General features: G+C 34.8%; 1 protein-coding gene across 5 annotated transcripts in view; it reads right to left on the bottom strand.

Annotated features, from left to right (window-relative positions):
* Nucleotides 1-20483, bottom strand: part of Sky (GTPase-activating protein skywalker) — a 79044-nt gene extending 58561 nt beyond the window's left edge. For 2 of the 5 annotated variants that reach the window (XM_076770895.1, XM_076770896.1), the window contains exon 1: nucleotides 19929-20481. The gene's annotated coding sequence lies outside the window, so the exon portion shown is untranslated. Of the gene's footprint in view, nucleotides 1-9045; nucleotides 9126-19928 lie in introns of all 5 variants that reach the window. The other 3 variants (XM_076770892.1, XM_076770891.1, XM_076770894.1) reach the window with 3 other exon arrangements.
* Between the last annotated feature and the right edge of the window lie 161 nt (nucleotides 20484-20644).

Below are 20644 nucleotides of genomic sequence, written 5' to 3'. Positions count from 1 at the left end.
AGATGAAAACTGTATAACATTCTGCAAGATTAACATTTTGATTTTACAACATTGTACGTAACCTAAAATTTGTTTCAGCACTTCTTTTCGTAAGCTTGTTAAAGTTTCTAAATTCCATCCAAATTTATTACTCTCGACCTCTTAATTTCAGAATAAATTTTTCTAGTATCATGGTGGTAAATCCTGTCAACCCAAATATGGTAAAAATTTCGATTTTACACCATTGTATGTAACCTAAAATTTGTTTCAGTACTTCTTTTCGTAACCTTGTTAAAATTCACCAATTCTATCCAAATTTATGCCCCTCGATGTCATAATTTGAGAATTAATTTTTCTAGTATCATGGTGGTAAATCCTGTCACCCACATACAGGGTGTTCGGCCACCCCTGGGAAAAAATTTTAATGAAAGATTCTACAGGCCAAAACAAGACGAAAATCAAGACTACCAATTTGTTTATGAAGGCTTCGTTAAACAGTTATTAACGTTTAAAGTTGCGACCGTACTGAATTTTTTTCTCGAAAGTGGATAGGATTTCGGGGGTATGTCTATTCACCAAAAATGATTGTAATTGACCCCCGCAAACGAAAATAATTTTTTCAGAACGATTTGAAATTTTTTTTTTTCGACGACAAATTTAGGCACCTACCCCCTGTCGATTTTTCTTAAAAATTCCTTTTTCATTTTTAGTATCTTTGTTTGACGTCCTACCGAAAAGTTGTCTAATACTTTTTTGTAGGTACCCATGAGCTCTACTTCAGAAAAAAGTTTCATTGAAATATATTTACTATTGTTGGAGTTATGGCTGTTTGAAATTTGGACCATTTTTATGGGGTTTTTTTCATTTTGCGGGCTCAAGGACCAACTTTTCGAATATTTTTGTGATTTGTACATATTCTCCATCAAAATACGCGTAGTTTGCTTTTTTAAACATTAAAATCGTCCAATCCGTTCAGAAGTTATGACGTTTTAAAGATTCACATGAAAATTCGGGCAGACATTTCTGGCCAGAAATTATATTTTTGGTAAGGAATTTTTTTCTCGAAACTGAGTAGGATTTCGGGGGTATGTCTGTTGACCAAAAATGCTTGCAATTGACCCCTGCAACTAAAAATAATTTTTCCGAAACGATTCGAAATTTTTTAATATCGCCGAAAAATTTAGGCACCTACCCCCTGTCGATTTTTCTTAAAAATTCCCTTTTCATTTTTAGTATCTTTGTTTGACGTCCTACCGAAAAGTTGTCTAATACTTTTTTGTAGGTACCCATGAGCTCTACTTCAGAAAAAAGTTTCATTGAAATATATTTACTATTGTAGGAGTTATGGCAGTTTGAAATTTGGACCATTTTTATGGGGTTTTTCTCATTTTGCGGTGTCAAGGACCAACTTTTCGAATATTTTTAGAATTGTTACATATTCTACACTAAAATACGCGTCGTTTGGCTTTTTGAACATTAAAATCGTCCAATCCGTTCAGAAGTTATGACGTTTTAAAGATTCGCATGAAAATTCGGGCAGACCTTTCTGGTCAGAAATTAGATTTTCGGTAAAGAATTTTTTTCTTGAAACTGAGTAGGATTTCGGGGGTATGTCTGTTGACCAAAAATGCTTGCAATTGACCCCTGCAACTAAAAATAATTTTTCCAAAACGAATCGAAAGTCTTTTTTTTCACCCAAAACGTTCAGCACATACACGATTTTTTTTCTCGAAAGTGGATAGGATTTCGAGGGTATGTGTAATGACCAAAAATGATTGTAATTGACCCCCGCAACCGAAAATAATTTTTTCAGAACGATTTGAAATTTTTTGTTTTCGACGACAAATTTAGGCACCTACCCCCTGTCGATTTTTCTTAAAAATTCCTTTTTTATTTTTAGTATTTTTGTTTGACGTCCTACCGAAAAGTTGTCTAATACTTTTTTGTAGGTACCCATGAGCTCTACTTTAGAAAAAAGTTTCATTGAAATATATTTGCTATTGTAGGAGTTATGGCTGTTTGAAATTTGGACCATTTTTATGGGGTTTTTCTCATTTTGCTGGGTCAAGGACCAACTTTTCGAATATTTTTATAATTGTTACATATTCTACACTAAAATACGCGTTGTTTGGCTTTTTGAACGTTAAAATCGTCCAATCCGTTCAGAAGTTATGACGTTTTAAAGATATGCATGAAAATTCGGGCATACATTTCTGGCCAGAAATTGTATTTTCGGTAAGGAATTTTTTTCTCGAAACTGAGTAGGATTTCGGGGGTATGTCTGTTGACCAAAAATGCTTGCAATTGACCCCTGCAACTAAAAATAGTTTTTCCAAAACGATTCGAAAGTCTCTTTTTTCACCCAAAACTTTCAGCACATACACGAATTTTTTTCTCGAAAGTGGATAGGATTTCGAGGGTATGTATAATGACCAAAAATGATTGCAATTGACCCCTGCAACTAAAAATAATTTTTCCAAAACGAATCGAAAGTCTTTTTTTTCACCCAAAACGTTCAGCACATACACGATTTTTTTTCTCGAAAGTGGATAGGATTTCGAGGGTATGTGTAATGACCAAAAATGATTGTAATTGACCCCCGCAACCGAAAATAATTTTTTCAGAACGATTTGAAATTTTTTGTTTTCGACGACAAATTTAGGCACCTACCCCCTGTCGATTTTTCTTAAAAATTCCTTTTTTATTTTTAGTATTTTTGTTTGACGTCCTACCGAAAAGTTGTCTAATACTTTTTTGTAGGTACCCATGAGCTCTACTTTAGAAAAAAGTTTCATTGAAATATATTTGCTATTGTAGGAGTTATGGCTGTTTGAAATTTGGACCATTTTTATGGGGTTTTTCTCATTTTGCTGGGTCAAGGACCAACTTTTCGAATATTTTTATAATTGTTACATATTCTACACTAAAATACGCGTTGTTTGGCTTTTTGAACGTTAAAATCGTCCAATCCGTTCAGAAGTTATGACGTTTTAAAGATATGCATGAAAATTCGGGCATACATTTCTGGCCAGAAATTGTATTTTCGGTAAGGAATTTTTTTCTCGAAACTGAGTAGGATTTCGGGGGTATGTCTGTTGACCAAAAATGCTTGCAATTGACCCCTGCAACTAAAAATAGTTTTTCCAAAACGATTCGAAAGTCTCTTTTTTCACCCAAAACTTTCAGCACATACACGAATTTTTTTCTCGAAAGTGGATAGGATTTCGAGGGTATGTATAATGACCAAAAATGATTGTAATTGACCCCCGCAACCGAAAATAATTTTTCCAGAACGATTTGAAATTTTTGAATTTAATTGTTAATAACTTTTTGACGAAGCCTCCTTCAAGGAATTGGTATTCTTGATTTTCGTCTTATTTTGGCCTCTAGAATCCTCTATTAAAATTTTTCCCAGGATTGACCGAACACCCTGTATAATGACAAATCCTGTCATTCTGTTGGAGGACAACGAATCTAGGACAACGAATCTAAATGAATGAATGTTTCGTGTGTGTGTGATGAAGGAACGCGGAGTGAGTGACGTCAAAATTTATCGATCTGTGATATTGCGTTTTTGTTTCTTATTACCTATTTTGTTCATTCAGTTTCAGTTCGTTTCATTTGTAACATACAGAAATTACGTGTTTATTAAACTTTATATATTACTGCTTATATTATAATCCACTGTTTTTATATTATTAGTAAATAAAGTTCAATACATTCATATATGACGTGGCAGTCAAAGTGTTAAACGAATCGATATTTCTTATTTTAGTTCTAGAATAATTATGGTTATCCTTGACTTTATTTAACCAAATTTTATGATAAATTATAATTAGGTAAGAATACATAAATCATGTGTACTTGAGTAATTAACTTGGGCATTCAAGTAGTTGATTTGGTTCGAACGATTCTAACCAAGCTCGGATTGTATTTACAAGCCGTTAGGGACACCTCTACGCCCGACGGAGGTCGCACGAGCGATTGAAGTTGGTCGCGTCTCGAAATTCACGTGCACGCACGAACCTCAAATATTTACGGACAAATAGAGCAAGATAGAGATATAGTTAACGCTCGGCGGATGATGACGAAATCGTTGCAAGGCGCGCGTAAAACTTCGCCACGGATACGAAAGGCGGTGCTCGTGAAAGCGTTTACGACTCTTAAAACGCGTCGAAAGTATGGAATAACAAAACGCGAATTTCAACACCTGCTGTTAATGGTAAACGCGTGGAACTGCGGATTTCGATGCGGTTTAAAAACGAAACGCTTCTATCTTATTACGTTGCGCAAGATTATGGTATATGTGCACTGTTTACTTTTTGTTTTGCTACATTAATAAGACTCGACCGTCTCGTTAACACGTTCGCTGACCACGCGGTTTTTTTTCTGAGTTATTACGTTTTCACGACTCGCGTTTTCTGTATTTCCGAGCACATATAAATTCATGTAGACGCGTTAAACGAATCGTCTTGAAATAAATAATTATGTTCCATTGTCTACACGCGTTCTCTGGGCATCCCATTGTGTCTGAACGTACAGCAAAAATTCATATCGCTGTACCGATTTGCTATCGACAGATATCGGTTTCATTTTCTCGTTATCGTGTACGTATTGTTATTCTTTCGTTAAATCTTGCGATTACCAGAACGAACTAACTTGAACTTAACCTAATATATACACCTAACCTGGTCGGACGAGTTTAGACAGCTAATAGGTTAGGTCTGACTCGCTTCGATTTGAGGTGTCGACGATATCGAGAGCGTGGGCGCGATAACAGGAAAGATCGAATATCTAATCGAAGATCAAACGTTCGATATATCGTTCGTTTTCTGCAATTTTATACGTATCGATTTCGACGATCCACGAACATAGTTTAAACGCGCAACATTGACAATCAAAACAAACATGTGCTTAAAAAAGTATTTAATTGTAAAAATTATCTACTATTCGGGTTTAATTATGAACGTCAAAAACAAAAATAAAACGTATCGCTAACACGATGAATAGGGAGCATGATTACATTTACGGTCGTGTACGTTGAATACAGTCTTCAATTATTATCACAGATTGTATTTTTGTCAGCTGTCAAGTCAATGAAAAAACGATACAAACATTTGTTGTCAGGAAAAAAAATAAAAATATATATATCATTCGATAAAATAGATATTTGTACGTTTTGCGATTAAACACCACTGATATAATTTCCTGAGTTTGCTTCGGTGGGGTCAAATAATATGCGATGCTAAGATATAATCAAAAGCAAACAAAATATTAGGCGAAAAATATGAAATATCTGTTCAACTCCTCCCCTCAACTATGAGATTCTTTGTATCAAAAGTGACAAACACAAATTGATCTAAACATAACGCAAATTTTAAAATTAATGCTTTTTCAAATTATCAATATAAAATTAAAAATCTGTGTATTTGTGATGACCCTATAACTCTTACTATTTGTTACCGATCCAGATGAAACTTAACATAAGGTCACGCTAAATTTCTAAATTACTGATTCTTCAAATTATCAATATGAAATTAAAAATCTGTGTGTTTGTGACGACCCTATGACTCTTAATATGTTTTACCGATCCAGACGAAACTTAACATAAGGTCACGTTAAATTTCTAAATTAATGCTTCTTCAAATTATCAATATAAAATTTAAAATCTGTGTGTTTGTGATAACTCTATAACTCTTACTATTTGTTACCGATCCACATAAAAGTTAAGATAAAGTTACGTTGAATTTCTAAATTAATGCTTCTTCAAATTATGAATTTAAAATTGAAAATCTGTGTGTTTGTGACAACCCTATAACTTCTACTATTTTTAACCTATGCAGATGAAACTTAACATAATGTCACGTTAAATTTCTAAATTAATTCTTCTTCAAATTATCAATATAAAATTAAAAATCTGTGTGTTTGTGACGACCCTATAACTCTTATTATTTTTTGCCGATCCAGATGAAACTTAACATAAGGTCACGTTAAATTTCTAAATTAATGCTTCTTCAAATTATGAATTTAAAATTGAAAATCTGTGTGTTTGTGATGACCCCATAACTTCTAAAATTTTTAACCTATCCAGATAAAAGTTAACATAAGGTCATGCTAAATTTCTATATTAATGATTCTTCAAATTATCAATATAAAATTAAGAATCTGTGTGTTTGTGACGACTCCATCACTCTTATTATTTGTTACCAATCTAAATGAAAGTTAACATAAGGTCACGTTGAATTTCTAAATTAATGCTTCTTCAAATTATGAATATAAAATTTTAAATCTGTGTGTTTGTGACGACTCTATAACTCTTACTATTTGTTACCGATCCACATAAAAGTTAAGATAAAGTTACGTTAAATTTCTAAATTAATGCTTCTTCAAATCATCAATATAAAATTAAGAATCTGTGTGTTTGTGACGACCCTATAACTTCTACTATTTTTAACCTATCCAGATAAAAATTTGGAAAGTTGACTTTTATGTTCTGATAGAAAGTTTGAGATATATCTACAGCAACTTTTATCGGTCATCGTTTCGTACCCTTCAAAATATACATATATTGGTATTCTATCATCGGTCGTGCGATTTGTCACACCTAGATTGACATTTAAATATCAGATCCACACGAAACGATTAAAAAGTTTGATAGCGTTGCTTTTAACTGGTGGTTATCCATCAGACTGTTCGGTATCGCGCGTAAATCGTATCATAACAGATTTATGATTGATCGTTATAGCTCGTAATCTATTACGAAGAAACTTCGGACACTTAAGCGTGAAATAAGAACGTACATGAAAACAGATAAATCTTTTGTTCGAAGGTGTTTGCAAACATAGACGAAGAAGCACTCGAAACATCGCCCACGCGTGAAAATTCTTCGATGTTTCGTACAATACATTTTTGGCACTTCTTTGTCCGTGTAATATCTACTAATATTTGATTTATTATATTATAGGTTTATCTAAAGTATTTATCGATTTCTAAATTCCGCGAACCATTACTATCTAATTAAAAGCTTTACCAAATTCGATAACAGTGTTTTCGGACGTTTGTAAGTGTTGCAAATAGATTATAAAGCAATAAAAAAATTCGCTTGACACTCAACGTATTACTATTTAAATTTATACAGTTTACATCAATTGTTGCTATAACATTCCAAAGAAGGCTTTCCATATAGACCAAAAAAAAAGAAGTTTATTTTCCTCCTCGTCTTCACGATTTTAGCAGTAAAAGTATTTTACAAGCAAAAAACCTCCAGCGTATCAAAGTGTATGATTTTAATTAACACTCGCTGCAGATGAATCAGTGTTACGACGTTTTAAGGATCTGCCCGCCGTCGCAATAACGATTGGAAATCTGCCGTAACAAATTTACGCTTCGAAGCGGGTAGGAAAAAGGAAAGAGAAGAAAAAAAAAGAAGAAGGAAATTGAATGATTGCAACTGCTATACGTTGCAAAAAAAAAAGTTTAATTACGTAGGCAGAGCGTCGTAAAAGACAGACGCGTACCAAGGGCTAAATTGTCTGATACGTCCCGTGAAATGTTGAGAGCTGATTAGCGAATTAAAAAGAATCCAACGAACGAGCACGGACGAGCCCTAGAAGCAGACAGATTACAGCTTCGTTTCATCTCGCTCTACCTATACACGAAAGTCCCTGAAACGAGAACTGCCTACTTCCGAGTAATAAAGCCCAATGCCGTAATCATCGTGATTTAACGACACCGACCCAAGTGCCGCGGAGGGTCGGTCGCGCGATCGTGCGAATCGTTTTTCCGAAGCAAGCTTTCGTATATCTTCGTCGCTGGGACGCACAGCGGCCCGAAGATAATTTCACGATTAAAACCTGCCACGCTTTTACGCTAAATAAGAGTTAACTTTTTGACAAATAAAATACTGCATTACAGATGCAAAAAGGAAGGCAGAACGAAACGTGAAATACCGATGAAGTAACACGGCTAAGAAACATAATGAGAATTAAAATAATGTAACTCGATAAATTGCGACTCTCGCAGAGGGCGCTCTCGCCGGGATCGAAACGTTAAATCATAATATGTACCGTTGTACGATTCATTCGCACCTAATACTGCTATAAGCTTCTTATATTGATTGTTGTGGACTTAAGGTGGCTAAAAATACTCATCCTTCTTATTAATAATAATAGGTATCTTGACAACAGTGATATGTACAATATATTTTAAAAAATCGAACGAGTACATTATTAACACTTCGATTGCCATGTCACCCATATATAGGTGAGAGGATTTACTATTATGATACTAGAAAAATTATTTCTCAAATTAAGACGTCGAGGAGAATAAATTTGGATGGAATTTGTGAATTTTAACAAGGTTACGAATGAAGTACTGAAGCAAATTTTAGGTTATGTACAATGGTCTAAAATCAAAATTTTCACCATATGTGGGTGACAGGATTTACCACTATGATATTAGAAAAATTAATTCTTAATTTAAGACGTCGAGGGGAATAAATTTGGATGGAATTTGTGAATTTTAACAAGGTTACGGAAATAAGTACTAAAACAAATTTTAGATTATGTACAATAGTGTAAAATCAAAATTTTCACCATATGTGGGTGACAGGATTTACCACCATGAAACTAGAAAAATTATTTCTCAAATTAAGACGTTGAGAGAAATAAATTTGAATAGAATTTGTAAATTTTCACAAGGTTACGAATGAAGTAGTGAAGCAAATTTTAGGTTATGTACAATGGTCTAAAATCAAAATTTTACTTGTGTAAATTATTATATGGTTTTGATCTGGCAGTGAACATGTTAATACGTTTTCTGTTTGTGGTCGAATGTTTAGTATTTAGGTGTGATTTTCTCGATAGCTGTGCAACTACGGAATACTTTATTCGATACATTTTATTTTAAGGTTATTTCCACGCCAAATTGACTGAGAAAGTCAATTGATGTTTATGAATTTTTCAGAAGAACGCTGCAAAGGATATGGTAAAACAGTTGTTGGATTTTATTCTATTACAAATAGAGAATATAAATAAATTTTTTAATTCAATTTTTATTATTTATTACCGTCGACACGCAGCTCTCACTGTACCCCTGTAAAAATGAGACCGCTTGGCGGACGCCATCGGAACTAGTTACAGGATCATCTGAAATATGAAAATCGATGAAATTAATAAAACTTATCTCGACGACTATGATCCTATTCGTGGAAATTAATTTTGAAACATTCGCTTTTTTCGTATGGTGTTTTATATGCACGAAAGAAAACAGATTTCAACATCTCTTTCTTTAACAATGTGTCAATAATCGCTAACAACAATAACGAATAAGGCTTTAGCCATTGAGATAAGTTTTTATAATTTTTTCTATTTTTTTTTTATTTCAAACGATTCTGTAACGAGTTATAATCGTCGCCGTCAAGCAATAACTAATTTTATTAATTTTTAATTTACATTTATCTAGATGAAAAGTCTCCCTTCGCAGGTGCGCCGCCCTCCAGTTTGAAAAATACTGCTAAACTAAACAAATTCAACGCATGCTCTAATTTTAAATTCAATTGTACTGTTTGAGTACATCGTACTCTACACTCGAGAGATAATCTTTGCGATACGTACACCCTATCGTCGGAATCTGTACCATTGTTAAAAGCTAAAGTTAGATTTGTTCTCAACATCTCATAGATCCTTTAGACCTTCCGTTTTAACACGTTGACTGCCATATCTAAGAATATTCTAATTATTTATTTATACTATGCAAGTACAAAACTTGATATAAAACAAAAATTCATTTCCGTAATTTTCATTAAATTTTACACTCAAGCGTATGTTTGTTATCCAAATAACCATAGTCATAACATAATTTGCAATTCTTGACGGAAACTTAAAAGAGTAAGTTGAAACGGTAAAAACGAAGCAATCAGTGTAATTGCTCTGGAAAGTCTAAATAAACTGTTACGCTCCCGATAAAACAACGTAATACTGTAAGATACTGGAAACCGCTTGGAAGAAGTTACGATGCGTATAATATGCAGATATAGTAGTAGATGCTACCATAGAGGTCTGTATTAACTCTGTGTGTTTACGAACTTCAGTTATTGACCATAAAGCGCAACGAAGTTATCCGGTGTGGGGTGCTTAACGATTGAAACTCCCCTTCAATGTTTCAATAAATAATGCAACGGCTTCTATTGGACGTCGTAATTTTTCTATGAATACAGGGTGTTCGGCTACCCATGGGAAAAATTTTAATGGGAGATTCCAGAGGCCAAAACAAGACGAAAATCAAGAATACCAATTTGTTGATTCAGGCTTCGTTAAAAAGTTATTAACGTTTAAAGTTCCGCTCGTACTGAATTTTTTTCTCGAAAATGCGCAGGATTTCGGGGGTATGTCTATTCACCAAAAATGATTGTAATTGACCCCCACAGCTAACAATTTTTTTTCAGAACGATTTGAAATATTTTAATTTCGTCGAAAAATTTCACACCTTCTCGAATTTTTTTCTAGAAAATGGGTAGGATTTCGGGGGTATGTCTATTCACCAAAATTTATTGTAATTGACCCCTGCAATCAAAAATAATTTTTCCAGAACGATTTGAAATTTTTTTTTTTCGTCGAAAAATTCAGGCATCTAATTAGATTTTCGGTAAGGAATTTTTTTCTCGAAAGTGCGTAAGATTTCGAGGGTATGTATAATGACCAAAAATGATTGTAATTGACCCACGCAAACGAAAATAATTTTTTTATAATTATTTGAAATTTTTTTTTCGCCTAAAAATTTCAGCAGCTACTCGAATTTTTTTCTCGAAAATTCGTAGGATTTTGGGGGTACGTCTATTCACCAAAAATGATTGTAATTGACCCACGCAACCGAAAATAATTTTTCCAGAACGATTTGAAATTTTTGAATTTAATTGTTAAGAACTTTTTAACGAAGCCTCCATCAACAAATTGGTATTCTTGATTTTCTTCTTATTTTGGCTTCTAGAATCCCCCATTAAAATTTTTCCCAGGGTTGGTCGAACACCCTGTATATTCATCTACTTTCTTGCTAGTCGTAGAACATTTATTAAGAAGTCTTTCCTCTGGCAATTGCATCGTAAAAACTTGTGGTTTCTTTAATGATTTCAATGCAAATATCTTTAGCGTAGTAAATAACTGAGTGCTATGCTGTAATGTCTCGTTCCTGGACAAAAAATCGGGACGGCCAGTTGCCATAAATGGAGGCTCGGTCGAGAATTTCTTCTCGAACTATTTCTACATGAATTTTAAGATTATTTAATGAAAAAATTAATTTCTAACAACTGATTCCTATTTTAACTTTCTTTTTTCTATTCGAAGTATTTTATTTACGTGTGTCTAAAAAGAACGAAGAAGTACTATTGTTCGTTCTCATAGCGTCTGGAATTGAAATCTATCGTTTCGTTCCATTGCAGTTAGTGACCCATTTTTCGACATTATCTTGAGAAATCCCCTCTTCTGTGATTGATCTCGGTGATTCTGTAATCATTAACACGAGGCAAGAGCTATCTTTTCAGTCTTCTTGTTTTTCCAGTTTTATTGTTGCTTTCTAAATTTCACACTTTTGCAAGTCAACATTTTCACAACGTTTAGAATATCTTTCAAAAATTCAGTCTTCGTTGTTGCGTTACTTTTCATTAAATACCTTAACGATAACTTTGGAATCGATTTTCTCTGTCCTTTCTCTATCCAATGCCTCTGTAATGAATTTTTAAAAGTGCATATACGTACTTCCTTACCAATTGTATAACAGTAACCGAGAGACTTTCCTTTCGGTTGATCTGTATCGCGATAACGAGCAATCTGTATCGTTTATAACCTGCTTGATACACCCGCAACGATTCACCGTCGTTTTGCATCGAATGTTATGCAGGCGTTGCGTTTATCTGCGAGTTGCACGCTCGTTCTGAATTTCGTAATTCGCGTGAGTCACAAACGATACGCGGATAAACTGCAGCTCAGCGTTTAAAGAACCCGTAATCGACAGATTAAGATCGTATCGATTTAACGATTCCAGGCGACTCGAGTACCTTTTGACCTCTTTCGCGGGAGCAGTCGAAGAACCACGACCTATATTCGATATTCTAGGTTAAGAGTCACTCGTGGAAAAAGATCGCCATTACCTTCGATACTGTGCCGTATCGCCACCATTATCGTTGTTCGATTGTGACGACAAACAGGTGGCGATACGGGGAAGCTGAACGAGAATACGGAATCGAACAGTTTCCAAAATGTCTGGAATCTGTGTTACAAAATGGCGGACGTCGTGTTACGAAGCTTCTCGACACAAAATATTCGAATATTCTTCTTCCATTAAATTTATATGAAATAAACAAGTTTTGTAATATGTGTTTTTTTTAAATTAATAACATATACAGGGTGTTTGGTCACCCCTGGGAAAAATTGATACTTTCAGTAAAGAATTTTTTTCTCGAAAGTACGTAGAATTTCGAGGGTATGTCTAATGACCAAAAATAATTGTAATTGACACCTACAAACGAAAATAATTTTTTTAGAACGATTTGAAATTACTTTTTTCGTTGAAAAATTTAGGCAGCTACCCCCTTTGTCGATGTTTCTTAAAAATTTGTTTCTCATTTTTAATAATTTTGTTTGACGCTTTATAGAAAAATTGTCTAATACTTTGTTGTAGATACCAATGAGCTTTACTTGAGAAAAAAGTTTCATTGAAATATATTCACTATTGTAGAAGTTATGGCTGTTTGAAAATTGGACCATTTTTATGGAGATTTTCTTACTTTACAGTGTCAAGAAACAACTTTTTCGATATTGTTAGAATTTCCACATATTCTTGACCAAAATACGCATAGTTTGCATTTTGAAAAATTAAAATCGTCCAATCCGTTCAGGAGTTATGATGTTTTAAAGATTCACATGAAATTTTGGACAAACATTTCTGGCCAGAAATTATATTTTCGGTAAGGAATTTTTTTCTCAAAAACGCGTAGCAATTCGAGAGTATGTCTATTCACCAAAAATTATTGTAATTAACCCCTGCAACAGAAAATAATTTTTCCAGAACGATTTGAAATTTTTTAAATTTGTCGTAAAATTTCATAGATTTTCGAATTTTTTTCTCGAAAGTGGGTAGGATTTCGAGAATATGTCTATTGACCAAAAATGCTTGTAATTGACCCCTGTAACTAAATATAATTTTTTTAGTATAATTTGAAAATTTTTAATTTAATTTTTTAATAACTTTTTAACGAAGCCTCAATCAAGAAATTGATATTCTTGATTTTCGTCTTATTTTGGCCTCTAGAATCTCCCATTCAAATTTTTTCCAGGGGTGGTCGAACACCCTGTATATGTTTCTGTCAATAAATGTTATAAAAAATCTTTGCTAGTGAAATTGCAAATTAGAATCTATGTAATATCCAGCCGATCAATTACTTTAAAACCTAATTTATTCTTAGGATGTTTTATCCTCGCTATCGTTTATACCACTACATTATAATGCAATTCTTTACAGAAAAAAATAGAAATAAAGAATAGGAACTAAACGAACAATAAAAAGTAAATATTAACAAAGAGAATTAAAAAACAAGCTTACATTTGCAAATGGAATAATTTAATTAGGAGAAAATAGAAATTCCCTTGCGTTTTGTACTTAATATATGCAATACTATTTCCTTCTGTAACAATTAAAATTTTTTTCATTCACGCCCATTTCTTTGTATTCTAATTTTGCTTCAATTAAATATGGCAATTCACCAGGCACGCTCGTTAATCGTACTAATACGCTTCGCGATCAAGATATACGTTTTAAATAATTTAGAAATTCCATTAATTTCGCGTTCGTTACACTCGAAATGCGTTGAAACTAATCTCTCTAATTGTAACATGTAGATATTCTAAAATTGGCCCGTGTTTAAATATTCAAATGCAATTACCACACGCGATAAAAAAACGTTCCTGTTTTTCAATTTTATCTTGGATCTTGTAGCCATATAACAATCGTGAAAATAAGCAATGCCTGGGATTTAAATATGCCTAAGCGCGTAAATTCTTCGTGTACCTTTCGCGTGCCACACCTTTGATAAATAAATCTTTTCGAACACTCGATGTTCAATATCTTAGTTTCATTTATTTTCACAAACTCTTCGGTAATAGTCTATTCGATGGAATAATACAACGAAAATTGTGTGAAACATACATTTTTCATATGAGAAATCATATAAATAGTATTTAAAGCGAATAAATTATAATTCAAATACAAAAACACGTCAGTGGAGAACCACTGTCTCAAACGCTAAAAATGGCGGAAAATTCGTCGACGAATATATTATTTTGAGGTTAGATTTAAAGACAGCGTTTTAGCTGCAGTTTGTTTCTTTGCGTACTTTAATTTCTCGTATCTAATCTCTCGCAGCAAATGAATTTTCACCTCAATAAAAATTATCCCTCGACGATACATAAAGAACTACTGGTTAATTATATCCCGTATCTCTAGCAATATATTACAGTACAGCAATTTGCGGCGGAAGAACAACCCAGAACCATCGTCCTAAACGCTTGAAACTGGCGAATTCTCGACGATGTATATTACTTTGAGGTTAGTTTGGAAAACAGAACACCAACTACGCCTTATCTCTTTTCATGCTTCAGTTCCTTGTGTTTCATCAACTGCTGCAGTAAGTTTTTACTTTGTAATGCAATAAACATCGTGCAACGAAGAAAATAAATACATTAAATTGTTTTTGCACTACAAAATTCACACCAGAAATGTGAATTCTTCCCCTACACTTAAATGAATACTGTTACGTAGTAATTGTTTAGGAATACATTACATTATTGGATACTTCGAGATACTTCGAAATACTTCGAACGAAGATAACCTTCAAATCATCTTACGTTCGTTCTGTCGTAAAACGAATGATTTTTACGCGAACAATTTCTACGTGTCTTTTTACTTTGTAGTGCGATAAACACCGTGCAACGAAGAAAATAAATACACATAATTGTATTTGCAATGCACTACAAAATTCACACCACAAATGTGAATTCTTCTCCTACAATTAAATGACTATTGTTACGTAGTAATTGTTTAGGAACACATTACATTATTTGATACTTCGAGATACTTCGAGATACTTCGAGATACTTCGAACGAAGATAACCTTCAAATCTTCTTACGTTCATCCTGTCGTAAAACGAATGATTTTTACGCGAACAATTTCTACGTGTCTTTTTACTTTGTAATGCGATAAACACCGTGTAACGAAGAAAATAAATACACATAATTGTATTTGCAATGCACTACAAAATTCACACCACAAATGTGAATTCTTCTCCTACAATTAAATGACTATTGTTACGTAGTAATTGTTTAGGAATACATTACATTATTTGATACTTCGAGATACTTCGAGATACTTCGAACGAAGATAACCTTCAAATTTTCCTACGTTCGATCTGTCGTAAAACGAATGATTTTTACGCGAACAATTTCTACGTGTCTTTTTACTTTGTAGTGCGATAAACAACGTGCAACGAAGAAAATAAATACACATAATTGTATTTGCAATGCTCTACAAAATTCACACCACAAATGTGAATTCTTCTCCTACAATTAAATGACTATTGTTACGTAGTAATTGTTTAGGAATACATTACATTATTTGATACTTCGAGATACTTCGAGATACTTCGAGATACTTCGAACGAAGATAACCTTCAAATCTTCTTACGTTCGTTCCGTCGTAAAACGAATGATTTTTACGCGAACAATTTCTACGTGTCTTTTTACTTTGTAATGTGATAAACACTGTGCAACGAAGAAAATAAATACACATAATTGTATTTGCAATGCTCTACAAAATTCACACCACAAATGTGAATTCTTCTCCTACAATTAAATGACTATTGTTACGTAGTAATTGTTTAGGAATACATTACATTATTTGATACTTCGAGATACTTCGAACGAAGATAACCTTCAAATTTTCCTACGTTCGACCTGTCGTAAAACGAATGATTTTTACACGAACAATTTCTACGTGTCTTTTCACTTTGTAATGCGATAAACACCGTGCAACGAAGAAAATAAATACACATAATTGTATTTGCAATGCTCTACAAAATTCACACCATAAATGTGAATTCTTCCCCTACAATTAAATGAATATTGTTACGTAGTAATTGTTTAGGAATTCATTACATTATTGGATACTTCGAGATACTTCGAACGAAGATGACCTTCAAATCTTCTTACGTTCTTTCTATCGTAAAACGAATGATTTTTATGCGAACATTTTCTACGTGTCTTCGTTAATCTAGGGAACAATTGAACACTAGATACACTATATATGGGTGTATATAAATAGCGATTGTATTATTGGCATGGGTGAAGATTATATATCGTATTATGTGCACGATGTTAATTTTCGCAGTTAACAAGCACCACGGAATTCGAACCATGCGAATCGCCTATACAAATACGAGAACACGGCGGTGGGGGCAACGTTTCGCGAACGACACATGTTAACGATCACGTCGAGAATCCGTACAGTCTTTTTTAATCCGTTACCACGAACGCGTGTGCCATCTTCGTACAAATTTATCTTCGGTCGCGTACATATAACTCGTGAATCCCCGTCTAGAGTTGTTCGAACAAATTTTCATTTGGTTAAAAGATTCGCCGTATTTTACATTCTGTCACTAACAGCAACTGGGAACATAATGTTACATTTTTAGAAGCAAGATGTTTTATTAACCAATCGAGACTTTTATCTTATGCACTGGCACACGGATAAAAAAAGGACGTATAAGACTAAACGACCAACTTCATTCAGTTAATTTAGCAAATATTTATGTAACTCCCTGACGATCCATTATTGAAAAATTAATAGATTTGTCGTTGTATAATCTATATTTTCATTAAATAAATATTGTGCTAACCGATCAACTCGTTAATAAAAAAAGAATATATTTTTTATTTCAGAAGTATTATTTAATAAGAAGAAAATACAAATTAATGAATTCTCTATTCTGAGAATTTTTGCCTTTATGTAGTGACACAAATACCAATTGACTAATGGAATAAAATTTTCATTCGGTTCATTTGTCAAATATTTGTGTAACTCATCATTGTACGAATAAGTCAACAATCCATTATTGAGAAATTAATAGAGGTATCGTTGAATAGTCTAAATTTTCATTAAATAAATATTGAATCAATTGATCAATTTATTAGTTAAAAAATAGACTAATTATTACTTTTACGTCAAAAACAAATGTGTTCGGCCACCCTTGGGAAAAATTTTAATGGGAGATTTTAGAGGCCAAAATAAGACGAAAATCAAGAATACCAATTTGTTGATAGAGGCTTCGTTAAAAAGTTATTAACAATTAAATTAAAGAATTTCAAATAGTTCTGAAAAAATTATTTTCGGATGCGGGGGTCAATTACAATCATTTTTGGTGAATACACGTACCTCCGAAATCCTACCCATTTTCGAGAAAAAAAATCGGATAAGTGCTGAAATTTTTCGGTGAAAAAATAATTTTTCAAATTGTTCTGGAAAAATTATTTTCGGTTGCGGGGGTTAATTACAATCATTTTTTGTCATTACACATACCCTCGAAATCCTACGCACTTTCGAGAAAAAAATTCCTTACCGAAAATCCTCTTAAATGCCTAAATTTTTCGACGGAAAAAAAAATTTTAAATCGTTCTAAAAAAATTATTTTCGGTTGTGGGGATCAATTACAATCATTTTTGGTGAATAGACATACCCCCGAAATCTTGCGCATTATCGAGAAAAAAATTCAATACGGGTGGAACTTTAAACTTTAATAACTTTTTAACAAAGCCTCCATCAACAAATTGGTATTCTTGATTTTCGTCTTATTTTGGCCTCTAGAATCCCCTATTAAAATTTTTCCCAGAAAAAGAGAACAAAGTGTTTTACTAAGCATAAAACATTAATTTCACTAATGCGAACCATTTGATCATTTTGCTTGCCTTGCTCGTAACATATTCATCTAACAATAAAATATATCTTGATAATATACAATGGAAAAGAATTTATTTATTTATCATTATTCGTGGGAATAACAAATCACGAAAATGCCATTCAAATGATTCTTTATGTAAGCAAAATAATCCAAGTAACTGTGGAATCGAATTAAATTATTATTCGAATAAAAATATACTCGATCACGCATGAGCCATTACTCATAGTTTCCTCTACTCCTTGTTTATTGTTCGAAGAAGTTTTGTCCCTCTGTGTCACGAATAATGTGCTGTATAGTTTCAAAATGTCGCGCGCGTGAAATTCGTCGAGCACACTGCACGCATTGGCACTAATGTTCACGTGTGAAAACATTTGGCTAGCAGTAATGATCCACGGAGTTGCGCGTCAAATTATTCTGCAAATTTGTTTCGCTTATCTGCCTGATTTATCTTCCACCATGTTTATATTATATTTATGTAAATACATATATCTCTGTATGAATTTACGTTAAGCTTAAGAATACATTCGAGATTGAGATTAGGTTTAAAAGCCGCATTTCTACCATTGCTTCTTATGCACTTACATTAATTAATCGTTGAACTCTTGATGTGAACTACAATGCATTATACAAAATGGCCTACCAAACTCGGGAAAGAGATTAAATAAAACGTATTGAAAATTAGAATCGAAACAATAAATTATATGTTCCTAAGTATTTTTCTATGAACAAGATCTTCTCGAAATCTTTCGAAGGATTGTTAAGAAAGTCTCGTATTAATATCATCGATAATTCCTCGGAGAACGACGACGTAACAGAATTAGTGAAATCGTATTAACAGACTTCCTTATAGGTTGGAAAGTAAAAATGTTCAAGAAAGCCTCGCGTAAGTATATAAACAGTTCTTTAGAAAATGGAGTCGTACGAGGCTCGAGTTGGTAGTTGAATTTTACGACAGAGAAAAAAAAAGATCATTATCGATGTAAAAAATCATACGCGTTCGTTTCGCGTAGATTCAGCGCGTTGGTTTTATGCGGAGGTGTTCGAAGTAATCGGCAGAGCACCGGGCGGATGGACCGCCTATAACTTGCACGTTTAAGAATTTTGCTATCTGAAAATAGACTAATTGACTTATGTAATTCGGTAAACGCGGTCCCTCGGTTTTCGAGCGTGAACGGAACCGCACGGTCTCCAACGGGCTGCGAAACGCAACACCGGTCGCGCGACACAATATTACGAAAGAATCTTTGATCTCGCCGGTTACGCGCATCCGCAGACAACGCGAGAGCCCTTATCGCGAGCAAACTCGTCATCCGCGGCGAGGCCAGCGATGCAGCTAACGAACTATTCGCGGGCCAGCATCCGGCGCCGATTCTAAAAGACGCGTTTGCTCGTAAGATCCGCTGGATTTAACCTTCGTCGAGATTTCAGCCGGTGCACAGGCCCGTGTTCTCGAGTGGCCGCCGATGGGAGGATCCCACTCGACGCGCCTCGACGTTTATTGCACGCCAGTAAATCATCCTGGCGAGTGTCCGCGAACGCGTGCAGCGGCGAAAGAATTTCGTAATAGCAGGCCTCGGGGATAATTCGTGCGCGCCGAAAGACACTGCTAACCCGGAGGGAATTGGGCGCAGGGCGGAGCCTACGAGTATATTCGGTGGACGGAAAAGCGCAGGCGATAACCGCGTCCTCCGGGGTTACCCCGGCCTTCTAATCAATATTAATACGCGACACCGACGAGAGGGCGAACGGACGAAGACCGCGGCGGGTATCGGGCACAGGATGAGAACACGAGAATGAATTATCGCGTGTTCGATCGGTCGCTCGAAACGTGCAACGCACGAAATAGATGCGCGACACGATAGGGATGGCGAACACAGCGCGTGTAAAAAGGAAAGGCAAGGTTCACGGGAGCGGGAGAGAGTACACGCTATCGATAAATTGTGTATTTACCGCCAATCTAGGAACGTCCACAGTCTGGTCGGTGCAGCCCACCTCGACGGTCGAAATGCCACAGCGGAGACCCTCGTTTCTTGCCCTAGCGCGCAGCATGCAACAACTTTGTGCTCTCGTGGGCCGGTCCACGGCACGTCATCGGCGAAATTGTTCGCAGGAAATCACCGCGGCTACTGTCAACGACACGGAAGGGCGCGGAGATCAGGGTTGAGACACTGTTCACTCACGTACATACACTTTTCTCGTCGATCTTCGCTTTTAGCGAATCTGTCCGTGCACGAAGCCACGGGCTTATTTCTTGGCACTGTCGTCGCTGTCACGTATATCCACTCATATAATGGTTCGGTCGAGTCTTGAGCATTTGCGCGTGTGGTTTCGGTCACCACGGCAGTCCGACCTCGTAAGTGCAACTACGATACGTCCGCGTATTGCATTCTTTCAAGAACAACTGTGCGATCGCGATTTTCGGGTCCCTAACTTTTCCGGTGGTGCCCCCCTATGGCGAGCGCGGCCGAAGTGTACACAGTAGACAGAGTGTCCTCTACGCGACTGCGATCGCGCTTTCATGAAGCGACGAGACGTTTGCAACGTTTCTCGAATTCACCGCCAGGGGGCCACGAACAGTCGCATTTACTCGAAAGGCACTCGTTCAATGACGAACTACTTTTTAAAATAAAATACCTTATTTGTTGGAAAGATTCTTCGAAATAGTA

The sequence above is a fragment of the Colletes latitarsis genome, chromosome 8 (genome assembly GCF_051014445.1).
Source record: "Colletes latitarsis isolate SP2378_abdomen chromosome 8, iyColLati1, whole genome shotgun sequence".
Taxonomy (NCBI): domain Eukaryota; kingdom Metazoa; phylum Arthropoda; class Insecta; order Hymenoptera; family Colletidae; genus Colletes; species Colletes latitarsis.
Note: the sequence above shows the minus strand (reverse complement) of the source record. Positions and strands in the feature narration are given on the sequence as shown.